Here is a 15,404-nt window from a genome sequence, read left to right on the forward strand (position 1 = left end):
TTCCTAAACAAATGTGTGCACACTTACTGTCAGAGGGGAGAGAAGCTGCACAAGTGGAGATGACCTTTCTTTGGGCCATATGCAGTGAGTGTGGAAAGGGGCTTGAAGCAGAGTGTCTTCAAAATAGTCTCCTTTTTGGCTTCATGATTTCCAGAGGACCGAGTTCATGGAGGAGCCATGAGTGTGTAGGGAGGCACATGCCTGTTTCCTGACTCTTGGCCTGTTTTCCCTGGGTGTCGTCTACTGACCTGCACTGAGGCCTGTGTTTGCTCTTGCTCTGAAGACTAGCCAGTGGACAGTCCTCTTGATTGCATCACTGTGCACATGGACCTGATGGAAGCTCAGCAGCAGCAGGTTGGAGTGAAGCTAGTGTCCCCTGGCCTTCTGCCCCTGTCAGCCTTGGCATTGGCATTGTGTCATGCAGTGTTCCAAGGGGGCACAGCTGGAGGAGGGCAATGTCTTGCCCATGAGAGCAGCACCAGGCCATGGCCAAGACTGTCTTCTTCATCTGCCCTTGCTTTGGGGTAGTCATGCTGTTTCAATGGGATGGGGACAGAGGAGCCAGTAGATGCCACTCCCCCGTCTGTATGAGGCAGAGTCAGGATGGGCCTCCTCCCAGCTTTAAAAACCACAACCAGATCTGTGTCTCTACCTCTGCTGTCCCCCGAGAGGGAAGGGGAGCACTGCTGGAAGGAAGAAGCATCAAGAAGAGAAACAAAAGAGCTGTTAGTCTCCTGCAGTGTTAAATCTGTGTTTGTTCTAACAGCTTGATAAAGCACAATTTTTCAAAGAGAACTGAAAAAAAATCTTAGAAAAAGTATACCTCCCATTAATTTTGCATTTAATTATTATTGTTTTTTAAAATTAGAAACCTAATCTGAGGCATCAGAGGTGAAATTTTATCTCTAGGAAGTTAGAGGCAATGTTAGTAGCTGTGGTCCAGTGTAATTTTAAATTAAATTAAGCATTGAGTTAGTCAAATAAAGAGTGCAGGATTGATTCTGAGCTGGAGTTGGTGATATTTTGAGAACCGTACTCATTCTGCACTGAGTGTGAGGCAAAGTGGTTATTATGCTTTAAAACAAATTAGAAACCTTGTTGATAAGCTGGGGTTTTTTTGTACTGCACTGAACAAGCAAACAACAGCAGCCAGACTAGAGCGTGTTAATGGATCATCACCGTCGACACTAAGGCACCTGCCTGACTGCAATTTCAAACGGCTATGATTCATTAGATATTTTCCTTCTGTCGAAAGTTATGTATGACCAAGAGCCCCACCCTGGTTTCCCATTATGTGAATTTGGAACATCGGTCACAGGCCTGGTGTGAGTTCTGACCTCCGGGAGAAGGGACACTAGTAAGTGAACCCACCATCATCCTCCATTTATGTTCAGTCACATGTCAATTAGCAACAGGGACACATTCTGAGAAATGCGTCATTAGGTGATTCTGTCATTGTGAGAACATCACACAAACCTAGATGGCGTAGGCTTCTACACACCCAGGCTACATGGTACTATCTATGGAACCACCATCGTATATGCAGTCCGCACATTTTCTGTGAAGCGTGTGTGTGGGGAGGGCCCATGGGTGGGCGCTGCTCTCCTCCCCAGCCTCCCTCCCTCCTGACAAGCCAAGCCTGTCTTTCCGACCTGGTTGCAGCCTGTGTAGGGCTTCCTGCCTCTCAGGCAAGCTTGGGTCTGGCCTTCCCATGGACATTCCCTTCCTTCTGTCCAGCCTGCCTGCAGTCACCAGAAATCAGCTTTTCCTCCGGAGGTGCCCCTAATGTGGTGTGCGGTACAGATTCTGAGGTTGCGGTCAGATCCTGACAGCGAAAGACGTCCGGAGATGCCACTAAAGTGACTGTAGCCAAATACCCCTTCCTCCCTTCTTTGTAAGCTTTTCCTGGGGGGAACATGTGTGCAGGCCATCCCCACCTGAGATCTGTGTATCCCGCCCTGGGTCCCAGGTTTACATGAAGCAGCACCCTGAGGAAGCAGCGTGCAAAGGCCCGGGGCTGGGATTGGCATCAGGAGTGTCCTAAGGAAGGTATTCACAAAAGAGCAACCAAGGGGAGGAAGGGCTTAGGGACCAAAAAGCAAGTAGACTGCGTCCTAGGACCAGCTGCGGTGGCAGGGGGGCTAAGTCATCTGAGTGAACTCATGGGGGATGGGGTGAGATACAGGATTCCACCCCACAGAGGGGCGTGCATGGGGTTTTCAGATGAGGACTTGATGCTAATTTAAGCTAATTTGACAATTCATGGCTTGGGGGAATTAGAGTGAATCCCATACCTGGTGATGCCATAAATATCCAGCACTTCAGATGTACAGTGAGATGCACAGGAGTGGAGCAGTGGGAAGAGGGTTAGATTTACTTGGAGGGGAATAAGAATCATGGAGAGCACTTAATGTTTACTATGCATTTCTGGCGCTCCAATTGGCATTATTCTTACTAAATCTGGGTAGAGAATAATTTATTACTGATATCCAGCTTTTGATTGATTATACAAAGACAAAACAGCAGTGCTGGGTCTGGGACAGAGGAGGAGAGAGGCCTCGACCCTCCACAAGGCAGGGCCTGTTATTCCCACCCTTATGCCCCAGCTCCCAGAGCACCTCAGGACCACCTGCTGAAGGATTAGTAAGGGAAAGATCAGGAAGACCACCCCTTGCCCCGGTGGCCTGTGCTCTAGTCTGGGTGAGTCTGTTCCTCCTCTCCTGGATGAATTATAACTATCACGGTTTATAATGAAGCCCAAGTTTGCAGTTGGGTTTTGCAGGAGATGTCAGAGTGGCTATGATGCGATGACCCCGTTTGCAGCCAGAGCCCTCCGTTGGACAGGGTAGCCTGGCTGAGACACCCAAGGCCCCCAGAGACACCCGCTGGATGGCACTTTCCTTCCTGAGACTGTCCAGCTGGCCGCCCCTCAGGCATCCTTTCTGGCCATTCTTGGCATTGCTGGGGCTACATGTGTGTGTAGGTATTAGTAAGTTTTGCTTCAGGTGCCTGAGTCAGTAATAATGAGCAAAATCATATAATATGTCAAATTGCTAGTGATTTAGGTTGTTTGACTTAAATAGAACACTTTTTCTTCAAGATTGGAGTACATTTCTTGGATAAATTCTTAGACTCTTACAATCTCCCAAAACTGAATCAAGAAGAAATAGAGAATCTGAATAGACCAATCACAAGTAAAGAGATTGAAACAGTAATCAAAAACCTCCCCAAAAATATAAGTCCAGGACCAGAGAGCTTCTTGGGAGAATTCTACCAAATATTCAAAGACAATTTATCACCTATTTTTCTCAAACTATTCCAAAAAATTGAGGAAGATGGAACTATTTCTAACACATTCTATGAGGCCAGCATCACCCTGATCCCAAAACCAGACATGGACAACACAAAGAAGGAAAATTACAGGCCAATATTGCTAATGAACATAGATGCAAAAATCCTCAACAAAATATTGGCAAAACAAATACAGCAATACATTAAAAAGATAATACACCATGATCAAGGGGGATTCATACCAGCAACACGAGGATGGTTCAACATCTGCAAATTAGTCAATGTGATATGCCATATTAACCAAAGGAGGAACAAAAACCACGTGATCATCTCCATAGATGCAGAGAAAGCATTTGACAATATCCAACATCCATTCATGATAAAAACGCTCAATAAAATGGGTCTAGGAGGAAAATACCTCAACATAATAAAGGCCACACATGACAAAACCACTGCCAACGTCATATTCAATGGGGAAAACTGAAAGTCATCCCATGGAGAACAGGAACATGACAGGGTGCCAACTCTCACCACTCTTATTCAACATAGTGTTAGAGGTTGTGGCCAGAGCAATTAGGCAGGAAAAATTCGTCTCATTTCTATACACTAATAATGAACTAACAGAACAAGAACTCAAGAATACAAGCCCTTTTACGACTGCAACAAAAATAATAAAATATCTAGGAATAAATTTAACCAAGAAGGTGAAAGACCTATTCTATAAGGAAAATCTATATATATAAGGAAAACTATAAGACATTACTGAAAGAAATCACTAATGACATAAATAAATGGAAAGATATTCCCTGGACGTGGATTGGAAGAATAAACATGGTTAAAATGGCCATAATACCTAAAGGAATTTAAAGAGTCAATGAATTCCAATCAAAATCCCAATGACATTCTTCACAGAAATATAACAAAGAATCTTAAAATTCATCTGGAGCAAGAAAAGACCCTGAATAGCCAAAGCAATCCTGAGAAACACGAACAAAGCTGGTGGCATTGCAATCCCTGACTTCAAAACCTATTACAAAGCTATAGTAATCAAAACAGCATGGTGCTGGTACAAGAACAGACACACAGATCAATGGAACAGAATTTAAAGCCCAGAAACACAACCAAACATCTATGGACAGCTAATCTTTGACAAAGGAGCCAAGAACATACAATGGAGAAAGGAAATCCTCTTCAATAAATGGTACTGGGAAAACTGGACAGCCACACGCAAAAGAATGAAAGTAGATCATTGTCCTTCTCCATACAAAAAAATAGACTCAAAATGGATCAAAGATTTGAAGGTAAGACAGGAAACCATAAAACTTCTGGAAGAAAATATAGGCAGTACACTCTTTGCCATCAGCTTTAAAAGGATCTTCACAAATGCAATGTCCACTCAGACACGGGAAACAAAAGAGAAACTAAATAAGTGGGACTTCATCAGACTATATAGCTTCTGGAAGGCAAATGAAATCAAGATCAAAATGAAAAACAACCCAGCAACTGGAAGACAATTTTTGCAAATCATGTATCTGATAAGGGGTTAATCTCCATAATATATAAAGAGCTCACACATCTGAACTGGAAAAAATAAACAACCCAACCAAAAAGTGGGCAGAGGATATGAACAGACATCTTTCCAAAGAAGATATACAGATGACCAATAGGTACATGAAAAGATGCTAAACGTCTGTAATCATCAGGGAAATGCAAATCAAAAGTACACTTAGATATCATCTCATACCCATTAGAATGGCTATAATCACCAAGACAAAAAATAACAAATGTTGGAGAGGTTGTAGAGAAAAGGGAACCTTCATCCACTGCTGGTGGGAATTCAAACTGATCCAGCCACTTTGCAAAACAGTATGGACATTTCTCAAAAAATTAAAAATAGAAATAGCATATGACCCAGCTATCCCACAACTGGGTATTTATCCAAAGAACTTGAAATCAACAATACAAAGAGACTTATGCACCCCTGTGTTCATTGCAGCATTATTTACAATAGCCAAGATATGGTAGCGACCCAAGTGCCCAAAAACTGATGATTGGATAAAGAAGATGTGGTATATACATATATATATATACAATGGAATACCACTCAGCCATAAAAAGATATAATTGTCCCATTCACAACCACATGGACGAAACTTGAGGGCATTAAGCTAAGCAAAATGAGCCAGACAGAGAAATACAAACACTGTATGACTTCACTCATATGTTAAATATAAACAAATTTATGGACAAAGAGAACAACTTAGTCGTTAGCAGGGGCAAGGAGGGGGAGGGTGAACACAAAGGGCACAGGGGTACATTTATATGCTATTTGACATATATTAAGATGCAACTGAAATTTCACAATGTTATAAACTATTTAGACCACAATAAAAAATTGTAAAAAAAAATTGGAGCACATTTCTGATGAGGGAAACGTACCACCTTAAAATGAGCATGTGCAGTCTGGTTTGTTTGCTTCCCATGGAAAGCATATCTACACGTGGACACATCGTGCCTGACTCGAGTGTTTGCATCCTTGAGGCATCTTCCTGCCTTTCAGAGGGGCTCCTATCAATCTGGAGGGCAGATCCCAGGAGGGCGTGGGGAGAGGCTGAGTGGCTCCACGTGGAAGCCATACTTGCTGCTCTGTCTCCATCCTGAATGAAGGGAGGTAAGTTTAAACTCCTCAGAGTCATTTCCAGCTTTTTCCTGAAAAGAGGAAATGTGCAGGTGAGCTCAGCTGTGTCCTGGCAGACGAGGTGCCTGGCACAGGAACAGCTGGGTAGCAGACACCCAGGGCTCACAGCGAGTGGAGAAAAGGGGAAACACAATGGTGTTTGATGTGAAATTCTGTCTGAGATTGCATTGAATCTGCAGATTTCTTTAGGAAATATGGACATTTTAACTACATTTATTTTTCCAATTCATGAGCATGTAATATGTTTCCATTTTTTTATGATATCTTCAATTGCCTTATAGTTTTCAGTGTGTAGGTCTTTCACCTCCTTGGTTAAATTTTTTCCTAGATATTTATTATTTTGTTGCAATTGTAAAAGAGATTGTATTCTGGACTTCTCTTTATGCTAGTTCGTTATTATTTATAGAAATTCAACTGAATTTGTAAGTTGATTTTGCACTGTGAAACTTTGCTCTAGTTGTTATTTCTACGTTTTCTAGTGGATTCGTAGGGTTTTCTATATATAGGATCGTGTCATTTGTAAACAGTGAGAGTTTCACTTCTTCTTTTCCAATTTGGATACTTTTTATTTCTTTTTCTCACCTGATTACTCTGGCCAAATCCTCCATTAGTATGTTGAACAGGAGGTGGCAAGAGTGGGCACCCTTGTCTTGTTCCTGTTCTCAGAGAGATGGCTTTCAGTTTTTCACAATTAGTATGATGTTGACCTGGGTTTGTCATATATGGCCTTCATTATGTTGAGATACTTTCCCTCTCTACATATTTTATGCAGAGTTCTCATAAACAGAAGTTGGACCTTTTCAAATGTTTTCTCTGCATATATTGAGATGATCATGTGATTTATATTCCTTATTTTGTTAATGTGGTGTATCACACTGATTGATTTGCAGATGTTGAACTGTCCCTGCATCCCTGACATGAATCCCACTTGATCATGTTGTATGATCATTTTAGTTTATTGTATTTGGTTTGCCAATATTTTGTTGAGGATTTTTGTGTCTATGTTCATCCATGTTATTGACCTGTAATTTTCCTTCTTTTTGTTGTCCTGGTCTGGTTATGGTATCAGGGTGATGTTGGCCCCATAGAATGAGTTAAGAAGCATTCTTTCTTCTTCAATCTTTTGGAATAGCTTGAGAAAGATAGGTATTACATTTTCTTTGAATGTTTGGTAGAATTCTCCAGAGAAGCCATCGGGCCCTGGACTTTTGTTTTCTTGGGAAGACTTTGCTGACTCTTTCAACCTCTATACACTTGATTGGTCTATTCAGCTTTTCTATTTCTTCTTGATTTGCTTTTGGGAGGTTGTGTGAGTCTAAAAATTATTCATTTCTTCTAGGTTATCCAATTTGTTGGCATATTGATTTTCATACTATTCTCTTCTAATTCTTTGTATTTCTGTGGTATCCATTTTAATTTCTCCTCTTTCATTTCTAATTTTATTTATTTGAGCCTTCTCTCTTTCTCTCTTAATGAGTCTGGCTAAGGGTTTGTCAATTCTCCTTATGTTCTCAAAGAACCAGGTGTTAGTTTCATTGATCCTTTCTATGTCTGTTTGTTTGATTTTTGGTCTGTCATTTATTTTTGTTCTAATTTTTATCATTTCCCTCCTTTTGCCGACTTTGGGCTTCATTTGTCCTTCTTTTTTGAGTTCTTATAGGTGTAGTTTAAGATTACTTATTTGAGATGTTTCTTGTTTGTTGATGTGGGCCTCTGTTGCTATGCATTTGCCTCTTAGAACCATTTTGTTGTATCCCATAACAGGTAGTATGATGCATTTTCATTTTCATTTCTCTCCAGGTATTTTTTTTTATTTCTCCTTTGATTTCTTCATTGATCCAATGGTCATTCTGAATTATGTTAGAGTCTCCATACTTGTCACTTTCGCAGCTTTTTCTTGTAGTTCATTTCTAGTTTCATAGCATTGTCATCAGAAAAGATGCTTGATATGGTTTCAATCTTCTTAAATTTATTGTCTCACCTTGTTTCACAACATAGGGTCTATGTTTGAGAATGTTCCATGTGCACTTGAGAAGAATGTGTATTCTGCCGTTTTGGGATGAAATGTTCTATGTATATCTTTTAAGTCCATCTTCTCAAGTGTTTCATTTAAATTCAACATTTCCTCGTTGACTTATCGTCTGGATGATCTACCCTTTGATGTAAGTGGGGTGTTCAGGTCCCCTACTATTACTGAGTTGCTTTTAATTTCTCCATTTAAGTCTGTTAATAGTTGCTTTATATACCTGGTGCTCCTGTGTTAGGTGTATACATATTCATAAGGGTTATTTCCTCTTGGTGGAATTTCCCTTTTATTATTATATAACACCCCTATTTGTCTCTCATTGTCTTTTTTTATCTTGGAGTCCACTTCCTCTGATATAAGTGTGGCTACTCCTGCTTTCTTTTGCTTGCCATTTGCTTGCCACATCATCTGCCATCCCTTCCCTCTGAGCCTGTGTTTGTCTTTAGAGCTGAGATGTGTTTCCTGGAGGCAGCATATTGTTGGGTTTTATTTTTTAATCCATTTGGCTATTCTGTGTCTTTTGATTGGAGAATTCAATCCATTTACCTTTAGAGTGATTATTTATATATGAGGGATGAACACTGCCATTTTATCTCTTGTTTCTCAATTGTTCTCTATTTCGCTTGTTTCTCTTCTCCTGTATTTCTGACTGCCATTTCAGTTTGTTGGTTTTCTTTAATGGTTTTAGCATTATTTAGGATTTGTGTCTCTACACTGATTTTTTTGTTTAGTGGTTACCATGAGGTGTGTATAAATGATCTCATAGATGAGACAGCCCATTTTTTGTTAGCCTCTTATCTCCGCTACCTTAAGCAGGTTCCATCCCCTCCTCTTCCCCATCTAAGTTATTGTCATAACAAATTATTCTGTTTTGTGTTGTGACTCTGTGATTAAAATGAAGTGTTTATAGTTAGTATTGACGCTTTCCTTCTCTTTATCTTTTATGTTATTAAGTGGTTTCTAACCTGTTCTGACAGAGAGCTGCGAATTTATCATTTTGTCTATTTATCTCTTTGCTCCAGGCTTTGTAAAGCTTTGCCTTTTGTTTTAGGTATGAAAGCATCCTTGATCATTTCTTGTAATGGAGATCTAGTCACAATGAACTCTCTCAGCTTTTGTATATCTGGGAAAGATTTTATTTCTCCAACATATCTGAAGGATAATTTCTCTGGATAGAGTTCTTTCCTGAAAGTTTTTGTCTTCAGTATTTTGAATCAATCAGCCCATCCTCTCTAAGCCTGTCAGATTTCTGCTGAGGAATTCACTGAAAGCCTGATAGGGATTCATTTGTAGATTATTCTCTTCTGGCTTGCTGCCCCTAATATCTTTTCTTTGTCGTTGACTTTTGCCAGATTTGCTATTATATGCCTTGAAGTTGGTCTTTTGCATTCATGGAATTAGGAGTTCTACTGACTTCATGTAATTGTAAGTCCACTCCTTCACCAGGTTTGGAAAGTTCTCAGCAATAATTTCTTTGAACAAGCTGTCTGCTCCTCTTCTCCCTCTCAAATGCCTATAAACCTTGTTTTGCATTTCCTAGTTGTCAGATAATAAAGAATTTCTTCATTTTTTTTTTTTAAAGATTGGCACCTAGGCTAACAACTGTTGCCAATCTTTCTTTTATTTTTTTTTAAGGATTGGCACCTGAGCTAACAATTGTTACCAATCTTTTTTTTTTTTTTTCTGCTTATTCCCCAACCCCACCCCCAGGTACATAGTTGTATATCTTAGTTGCAGGTCCTTCTAGTTGTGAGATGTGGGATACTGCCTCAACGTGGCCTGACAAGTGGTGCCATGTCCGTGCCCAGGATCCGAACCTTGGGCCGCTGCAGTGAACTTAACCACTCAGCCACGGAGCAGGCCCCTCTTCATTTTTCTTTTTAGTCTTAGTTCTCTCTTCTCCTCTGCCTGAAGCATTTCTATATTTATGTCCTCTAAAGTGCTAATTTTGTTCTCTATAACATCAGCTCTGTTTTTAATGTTTCTATATTTTTTTAGTCTCATCCGTTGTGTTCTTCATTTCCAGAATTTGTTTCATTTTTTTTTTAGAGCTTTAATGTCTTTGGTGAAGAATTTCTTTTGCTCATTAATTTTACTCCTGAGTTCATTTAACTGTATTTTTGAGTTTTCTTGTAATTCACTGAGTTTCTCTGTGTCAGCTATTTTGAATTCTCTGACATTTAGGTTGTAAATTACTATGAGTTCAAGCATGATTTCTGGAGACTTGTCATTTTCCTTCTGCTTTGGAGTGTTAATGTAGTTCTCGTGGTGTTTGATGAAGTGCTCCCTTGCTGGTAAATAGTGGTAGTACCAGGCCACAGATTCCACTTGCAACTTCTTGGAGGGAAGGTGCCATACTTTCTGAATCCTCACCCTCAACTGGAAGTTGTGCTGACAAGGACCATCTGTGTCTGCCTGCTGGCCACAGGCACCTGGCTGGTCACATACACTGTGCAAGTGCTCTAGCGTGGAAATGCTGCCTTGGCTTGGGACCATCTGAGCTAGTGTGCCAGGTGGTGGTGGGTATTTCTTGCACAAATGCACACTGCTCTGAACTTATGGGTGGTTTACCTGGGCTGTTGTGCTTGGTGGGGTCACCTACATGGTAGCTGCCTGCACCAGATGGTATGGAGCACCAAACTGTATGCCAGTCCTACATGCTGAGCAGAACTCTCAAAATGAAAGTGTTCACAAGAATGCCTGCCTGCTTCCCCACCTCTTCCCAAAGTTTTTCACTGGCTGCCACACAAAGACCCACAACCTAGATGATTGCAACTGGGGAAAGGCAGGTGATCTGATCAAATTCTTCCACTGTTTCTAGGAGATCCAGCAACCCCACCATTAGATGTATGGTTGTGTTAGTCTCTCAGACATCTTATCATGCCCTGTGTGGAATGCTTTGTCCAATAAGGAATACCCATTTGGGTTTAAGTTAGGGGGAAGAGACTAAGGGAACAGCTCACAATGCCGTGATGCTGACATCACTCTCTCTGTAATTATCTTTTTTTACTATCAGTCCATGGAGCATTAAAAGTTTTTGTCTGTTTTTAGTAAAAAATATTATTGAGACATAGTATACAAACACTTCATAGATTTTCATTAAAGGAAACCACTACAAGGGGCACATTTATTGGGGAGTAGACATAAAAGCACATGAAAAGCTAATGCTGTGCTCTTTTACATTGTCTATCACCCCAAAAGTAGCCCTTTTCACAACTATGGATAGCATAGATTCATTTCATCATTTAGTTTCTTTAAATCTTTATATCATGTGCCTGTTTGTATCTAGCTTATTTTTTCTTTTAATGTGTTTTGGGTTTTATTATCTTTTTATTTAAATTTTTTTCTGGGGCAAGATTTACCTTGAGCTAATATCTGTTGGCAATCTCTCTTTCCTTTTCATTTCCTCCCCAGAGTCCCAGTATGTAGTTGTGTATATGTTAGTTGTAAGTTCTTCTATGTGATGCACCACCACAGAATGGCTACTGACAGATGATTGGTGTGCTTCTGTGCCTGGGAACTGATTCTAGGCCACAGACACAGCACCAAACTTTAAGCACTAAGCTGTCAGGGTTGGCTCTATATCTGGATTATTTTCCTTCATATTATATCTGTCAAATTTATTTCAGTCATTTGTGCATTTGTAGATCATTAATTCACATTGCTCCTGAATTCTCCATTTGGTAACTATCCTCTATTTACTTACTCATTTTTCTTAAAGAGCATATGTGAATATTGTACAGACTAAGTGTTACAAATGCTCCTGCTATGAATGTTTTTATGCATGTCTATTAGAGAGTATATTTTTAAAAATTCTGTTGGAAATGACCTATGAGTGGAAGTTCTAGAGCATTGAACATGCTTATGTTTATCTTTTTTCCATCAGCTTTATTGAGGTACAATTGACAAATAAAAATTGTATATATTTAAGTTGTACAACATGAAGCTTTGATATATGAATGAACCATTAACTGGTAACCATCAATGACATTCTTTTTTCTTCTTCATATACCCACATCTGGAATATTGAGTGCTCTTCCTAACTTCAGAATATTTGCATCTCAAATACTGTCTTGGTTATTCTTAGCCCATTGTATTTTGACATAATTATTCAGAATTAGATTACAAAGTGGGATTTTGACTGTGATTCCATACAGTTTGTATGATAATTGTGAGAAGAGAAAATCTTTTCAATATTGACTATTTTCCTATTAACAAAACATATCTCACCACATATATGCCAATTTATAAAGGCTACAAACACCTCCATATTCTATTAAATTAGTATAGACATGTTTTTCTTTTATGAGCTCATGCATATTTTCAAAAACCTCTAATTAAAATGTTTATTGCCTAAATCTTTCATTTTGGGGTCATAGAATGTGGCTTCTTCTTCAAAGGAAGTAAATGTCATTATTCATTTTAATTGTGTTTTATGAATAATTCAACTGAACTGAACACCAAAATTTTAAAAAATAGCTCAGGATTTTGTTTGTTTCATACTCTTCTTTCTTCTCTTAGGATAAACCAAATCTCATAGCCCCATGCTATTCTTGGTTTTGAGGTGTCTTCTGGGGAAGTATGCAGCACACATTCTCACCTCCTTTCACTGTACTCTTGGAGATTATTAGGGTATTTCGGGATGACTTTATTCCATGGGTTTCTGGGGGCATGTTAAAGCTGTGAGGAACTCAGTAATTCTCTGACTGAGCACAGAATTTTCTTGGCCTATCTACACATGGCTATTGTGTCAGGAAAATGGTGCTATAGGAGGTTCTAGCCTGAATTCTTTCACAGAAACATGGATATAAATAACCATCCATGCATGAATTTACCTTCGGGAGAGCTCTGGATTCCAGATACGAGAACATAGCACTTAAGTGGAGCACAGAAATGGGGGAAGACATTTCCAAGACTGTAGAAAGGACAGTTTCAATTTACTTGAGTCACCCTCCCCATAGACAGTGCAGTAGAGAGACATTTCCTTTGCTTAAGGGCTCTCCAGGGGAAAGGATTCAAGTGAGCATGCAATATCAGTGTGGACCCAGGCTTCAAGCCCACTCACCCTTGAACCCTATGAGGAGGTCCATGTAGGGACAGGCAGCTGCTGTTCTGCCCAAAACCTCTGGCTGGGATGACTGGTGAAAGGCTTTTTCTCTCAAATTCAATCTGTAAATACTGGAGAAATTGAATACTTCTTCAAATATGCAAACAACAATGCAAGGCTACAAAGTTCACAAAAGGTAAGAGAAACTTGACACTACCGAAGGAACAAAATAAAGCAATGGAAATCTAAAATTTGCCTGATAAAGAATTCAGAATATGTAACTTAAAGAACTTAGTGAGCTAATAGAGAACACATATAGACAACTAAACAAAATCAGGAAAACAATATTTAGACAAAATAAGAAGTTTAACAAAGAGATCAAAACCTTAAAAAAACAAAACAAATACAAAAAACAGCAAACGCAAATTCTAGAACTGAAGAATACAATGATTGAACTAAAAAAAAAATCAATAGAGAATCTCAACAATAGACTTGATCAAGCAAAATAAAGACTCAGTGAGCTCAAAGACAGATCATTTTAAATTACTCAGTCAGCAGAACAAAAAGAAAATGGAGAGGGCCGGGCCAGTGACAGGGGTAAAATCCATGTGCTATGCTTTGTCAACCCAGGGTTCACTTGTTTATATCCTAGGTATGAACGTACACACCATTCACCAAGCCATGCTGTGGCAGGCATCCCGCATATAAAGTAGAGGAAGATGGGCACAGATGTTAGTTCTGGGCCAATCTTCATCAGCGAAAAGAGGAAGATTGATGGTGGATGTTAGCTCAGGGGCTAATCTTCATAAAAAAAGAAAAAGAAAAAGAAAGTAGAATGTAAAAAAGTGAAAAAAGGCTACAGGACTTACAAGAATCCATAAGCAAACCAATATTTGCATTGTGGGAGTCCAGAAGGGGCAGAGAAATGGGAAGACAGAGAACTGGACCTTATTTCTTTCTTATTTAAAGAAATAATAACAGAAAATGCTCCAAATCTGGGGAGGGAAAGGAACATCCAGATCCATGAAGTCTAAAGGCGTCAAAATAGATTGAACATAAAGATGTCTTCACTGAGACGCATTAGAATTAAAAATTCAAATGTTTTAAAAATCTTAAAAAAAATTAACTAGACCAATAATAATCCTTCCCAAGCAAAAGGTGTAATTACTTCAGTTACTGGAAAGCATGAGAAATATAAGAACAACTAAGGTATTATCCACAACAAAATTGTGTTGTTAAATATTTTGTAAATATAATTGCAATGAAGTGAGTGATATCATTATTGTCTTTAGTTTATTAAGCGGAGATTGTTTTATACTTTAATGGATTTTTCCAACAAAATGGAACAAGTTAGAAAATATGTAATAACTAAAATAAATTACAGATAAATCCTATATGGGATGTTTTAAGAATTTCTGCTTATATGTATTTATTTAACCACAATACATTTAATTTATTATATTTGTAGGCCAATATAATCAAAACTGGAAATAAGTTAATATAAGAAGTTTCTGGAAATTGGAAAATAAATTAATATGAGAAGATATCATTACTATGCTCTTACTGAACAACAACATATAAAATACATGATCCATAAAACTTTAAAGACATTATAATATTGGAGAAATTTGAACAAATACATTTGTTTCCTTCTCCAGTGAATTAATCCTTAAGACAACGGTTAAAATATCTAAAGAAAATATCAGAATTCCTCCCCAAACCTTGGCTTATGGCCATCCTGGGCTATTAGTGATTTAACCCACAATGTCCAAGTCTCAGGGGACATTCTCAAGAGAATGCAAAAAAAAAAAAAGACACCAGATTAATCCTCCAGGTAAAGAAGTCCTGGAATCATCATTGCTAATCCAGTCAGCTAATATAAACCATTATATACTCTTTCTCTCTTTAGTAGAACCTGTTGTGAAAAACTTGAAGGAAGGTGGACTCTCATGTAGCGCTCCGTCTAAGGATACTGTGGAGAACTATGCTTGTCTTCATTTTAGAGGACACTCTCTGGGTATCTGATGCTGATTCTATGAAAGCCATTTTATAATGCTGTGCGTCCTAACTGATGGCAACGTAAAACAATACTTATTGTAGACATGCAGATTGAGGTATGATCAGCCAATTTTCAGAAACTAAGATTAACTTTATGTAGGTAATGCATTCAAAGCCCTCCCAGTAAAATTGACCTAGTAACCGGGTTTACTTCTTTCCTAGCCCTACAGATGAGTAAGGAAGGTCACTTTAGGGAATTTCCAGCATTTTAGGATATTTAAGGAATCTTGAGAAGATAGGGAGTGATCCAAATTTCTGTGAAACTTGGGAGAGAGTGTCATAAT

This window comes from Equus asinus, unplaced genomic scaffold (genome assembly GCF_041296235.1).
Source record: "Equus asinus isolate D_3611 breed Donkey unplaced genomic scaffold, EquAss-T2T_v2 contig_2, whole genome shotgun sequence".
NCBI lineage: Eukaryota > Metazoa > Chordata > Mammalia > Perissodactyla > Equidae > Equus > Equus asinus.